Source organism: Carassius auratus, chromosome 25, assembly GCF_003368295.1.
Source record: "Carassius auratus strain Wakin chromosome 25, ASM336829v1, whole genome shotgun sequence".
NCBI classification, from domain to species: Eukaryota; Metazoa; Chordata; class Actinopteri; order Cypriniformes; family Cyprinidae; genus Carassius; species Carassius auratus.
In genome coordinates this window covers 13,545,085-13,550,176 of record NC_039267.1, presented here as the reverse complement: position 1 = coordinate 13,550,176, position 5,092 = coordinate 13,545,085, and positions in this window count along the sequence as shown.

Sequence of the window (5,092 nt, the reverse complement as noted above, 5' to 3'; positions counted from 1 at the left end):
GCTGATTGTATCCATGCTGGGGGCGTGTCGGCCGGTAGCGTTTGGCAACGTCACCGTGCGGGCGCGCTTTCATTGGATGGCGACGTGTCCCGGAGTGCACTACCTTACTTGCCCCCACCAAACTTTTTAGAAAGTATAAAAGAAATTTCCCAAAGCATATATGAGACATGCATTGGTAGGTGTGAGAATGGAGCCAATGTTTGAAGTAATATTCATTTATTTCATGTAAAATTGTTAAATATTCCACCTCTCACCCACTCACTCAAAACTTTTTTGTATTGACTCCAATCCTACAATTTTAATATTAATTTCAAATGTACATAATTTCCATAATATTTGCATTTGAAGTTGACCTGAAAATATACAGTTGGTTCCATCCAGGAAGTGACATACAGTGACATACAGTAATATTTCAAAATAAGTAACACACAGACACAATCCCAGATTGGAAAATATAGTCATATTCCTGCATTTCACAAGCAGAGTGTGGTGATGAAAATTGAGATCAGTGTTTCAAAAGTTACTTATTATCTTTCATGTGAAAGCAGGAGAGGAGGAAAGAAAGGGCTGAAGCCCACCACTCCAGCTCTAACGATGCACTATTCTCCTGTGGGAAAGCATGTACTCTCTTTCAGTCCCATTCACAATAGACTTCTCTGGAAAGTTCCAAGTGTTCATTGAGAGCAAGGCTACATGGCATTCAGAGAGCCATCTGGTTGTATTACTTTACATATTCTTTCACCACTACAAGAACTGGGTGTTCTTGCATTTCATGCAGTGTTTCTGAGGCAAATCCTATCACAGCATAACAACAAGACGGCAGTTCCAGTTTCACAAAACTTAAAACTTGAAAGAAAATGCAACCTAAAAAGAATTATTATTTTGTCTTTTAGTATGTATTGATTTGAAACATTTATGATATTTAATATTAATAATATTTCATATTTATACAGTTATCCTAGCTCTTTATATGTAATTCTGTAAATGTATAGACACACAGTATAAGATACATCTTACATTTTTGAGCATAATTATTCAATGATACATGGCGAGATGCACTGATTTGTCTGATCACACAATACAAATTTTACTTCTGCAAAATGCCTTTTTGCAACCAGTGAGAAAATTTAAATGAAACTCAGCGTCCCACACACCGAACAACCCACGCTACCATTCTCCTATTATAATTTGTGTTCTCAACAATCACCGAAATGTTTCAGAAGTAGGCTGAATCATGTTCTCAATTTCACCACACGAGTGAGATGACTCAGCAATTCTTCTATACTAAGAAAAATCCCATTCTCCTGGGACTCTGCATCATTACTGATGATTGTTGCACATGCCCTCTCTCGAGTTTTGAGATGTAATCCCATTGGATAGGAACAGTTTGTGAGGACAGCCTGACCGCACCAGCAGGTGGTACAGACCAGTCAGGGCCATGCTGTCCTAGGACACAAGGCCCATATACTTGTAGTGCTGTGGACTGATTAGACTGTTTCCTTGTATGGCACATGCCATACATAGTGTGTACTCTCTATTTTTCTGTTTTATATAAACATGACTTGATGAGATCTGAGTCTGCCTTAGTGAATGAATGTAGATTTAAATTTTCTTCTGAGAGAAACAAGGCTAGGTAAATAGATTCACATATGTTAGACAGACAGACAGACAGACAGATAGATAGATAGATAGATAGATAGATGTTAGGTAGACAGACAAGTTGTCAACTTTTTACCTAGGCAAGCTGATGCCTTTTAAGCAAAGTCATTAAGGGCAGAAACTGATACTTTTCCAGTCATGACTCAAGTGGGTTGTGCATGTGATTCCTTTCCTTTCCTGACTGCACAAACAAAGAAGAACAATAATGTGGCTCCTCTTACTGTCTCTCATAATCACCACTTTACTGCACGCTTCCCAAAAATGTGTCATCGTGACCTGAAAATCTGACTAGCAAACACACCTCAAAAGACTGAAGGTCACATAATACAGTTCAGTTTGTCTTCTTTCCATGGAAGCTATAAATTAGAAATGACCTGCACTGTCATTATGGCCTGATAACTAGGGCTTGACTGCTGTAAAAAGATTTTGTGTTTGCCATTTCTTTTCTCTCTCTTTCTTTCGATTATGAGTTTTTTTGTATTTTATTTTATAAGTTACTGCAGTCTTCAAATGCCATTTCAGCAGCTCTGGCACATGTGAAACTCAGATGTTGTTTACTACTTGTGGTTTAGCTTAGTTCTTTTGATCTTGCAGTTGGGAAACATAATTTCCCATCATGCATGTAACAACTCTCTTCCTGTTCATCTTCAGACAGTGCCCTCTTATATTGATCTAGGACCAGCTTTGTCCCTGCCCAATTCTGATCGTAACCATCAAAAGAGAAACCGCAGAACTGGTCTCAGATCAGCACCCAAAGACAACTAAAGCAAAACCCTCTGAGAACTTGAGCAGCACACAAAAACAAAAACCTGCAAGAACTTCCCGAATAACATCAGCAGTGCTCTTGCATAACATAGTTGACTGGTCAATCATTTCACATGTTGAAATTTCCGCCCATGTCCTTGGCAAGATTCCTGACCTCAATGACTACCGTGGATCATTCTGTTCTGCTCTGTTGTATCCCAAAACACCCCAGAACAACCATCTCACTTAAAGGTACATGAACTGAGTTTTAACCAGATGCTGGGCTTTTGTCTTGTCTGTTGAAGGAGACTAGAGCACAATGAGAAACGTTAAGCTATCAACCAACAGCGAGTCCAAGGTGTTCTGAATAAACTAATGACGATAAGGTAAATGCAGCATAAATGTCAGAGAGTAAGCCGTAATTTATGACTCATGCAAAGACAAATTAAGGATTTCATGCTTCTGAGAGACAAAAACAAGTCCAAAGTTTATTTAATCAATGTCCAGAGCTTGGATTTGGTCCAGCTACATATTTAGGTTACATGTGCCACAAGTAACTCATATATTCATTTCAATAAAGCAGTGAATCTTTATAACAGTTAAATATAGAAATGTAATAAAGCCAGTTTAATGACCCTATGAAATGAAAATGGTAGGTTTTAGTTTTATGCCTTAGTCCATGTGCAAGTGCAGTCCTACATGTTGCATGAATGGGTATTTAAATGTATAGTCACTGTTTTATAGGGAAACAGGACAAAACACTGATGACTCATCCTGCACCATAGATTTTCCAATCAAGTCCAATCAGATGAACTTCAGAATGATAAAGTCCCATCAACAAATACAATCTGCCATAGATAGATAGATAGATAGATAGATAGATAAGACATGTTTGATGGAGGAAGAGGAGGAAACCTTCATCTATCTGTGTCTCTCCCTTCAACCACACAGTTTGATCCTCAGGCTCTGCATTAGCAAGACTTGATGACAACATGTATAGAGGGCCTCTAGCTGACCCCTATTCAAACTCAACAGTGGTATGTACATGCACACTATGTACACTACACTCATGTAACCTATATAACACAATGGCATGGCCTTAGGGTACATGTATGTAATGTAATCAAGGTAGGACTTTGAATGTTGCTTTTCCTGTTCTTTATCAAAAGACGTAACTGTTACTAATGGAGTTCAACAGTAACCGCCCACTTTTACAGCAGCCTTTGTTACAGGATTTTCCCTATGCATTTTCTTCATAGTGATTTCAAGTCAATATATAAATAATTTGGGATAAAAATACATTTAAATAATATGTTTACTGTATTTCTAATCAAATACATGCAGCCTTGATGAGCATGAGAGAATTCAGTACTTTTACAATAAGGTTCCATTTGTTAACATTAGTTAGTTAGTCATTATTACACTCAGGATAGATAGTAAAATCTTTATTGATGTATATAGATTGTGCATAGGTTTAGTGCTGCTATGCTGCTGCTGCTGGAGATAAAGTAGTCTTGCTTCTGCTAAATGCTCAGTTAATACAATTAAAATGAAAAATTCTGCTGCCGCTAGAGAGAGGGAGATCCCCCATAGATCTGGACAGGTGGTGCTGGGGAGGTGGTGGGCTAAGATCAGGACAGTGCGCAGATACAGCTTTCATTGAATACAACCTGTTTAGTATGTGAATCTGATTAGAAAAATCAATTCTGATGCAGATTACAGCCAGCAGATCGATCATTTATATGTATACTGAGTAAATAATTCTTACATATTTAATAAAGATAATTTGCAAAAAAATTTCTGTTGTTTTGTTTTGTTATAATATAACACTCTTTCCATTTTCTTTACTTCCTAAATGTTTTTGGACACATCTCTATCTCTTTTCTTAAAATTCTATAATTTCATTCATTCTTAGAGAAAACAAAAGGAAAATTGGGACTTTAATTTAGTTAGACTTAAACTTCAAGTTCTCCTTTTTATAATGATACATGGCACTTGATGCTGACTGCAAGAATCGGTCTGAAAAACAAAGAAAAGTGCTGGTGTGTCAGGCGCCCCAAAAATGTTCTAGGTCTTTAAGGGTTAATGTTGATTCCAACATTTACTAATACAGTATTAAAATCAAAAGTTGTATCTATTATTTGATGGACCTGAGCTGACATGGACTAACAATGAACAGCTGTATTTTTATTAACTATCATTAACAAATATTAATAAATACTGTAACAATTGTATTGCTTATTGTGGTTAATGCCAGTTAATGCATTAACTATAATCAACAAATGGAACCTTACTGTAAAGTGATACAGAGAATTCTTTAAGATAAACATTAAAGAAATCTAAATTAACTTTTGGAAGCCAGTGTACATATATACACTTTTTGTAAAAGCTTATATAAATATATAAGTACTGTCTTTGAGATGAGATTTATTTATTGCATGAGTGGGCAGTTTCTCCACTCTGATTGGTAAACTTCTGATCAGTGGTAGTGTAGTTCTTTGCAGAACTATTTTTTTTTCCCATTTTTTAATGATTTCCTGTGCATTAATTGTGTCAGCACCGCTTAACTAGCTTATGGAAGATCTTCAAAAGTTTATGTTTAAGTTAAAATCTATTAAAAGAAAGAGTTTTTTTACTCCAGTTTTGTTACCCCAATTGCTCTCTGTTGACACATATCTATAATCATATT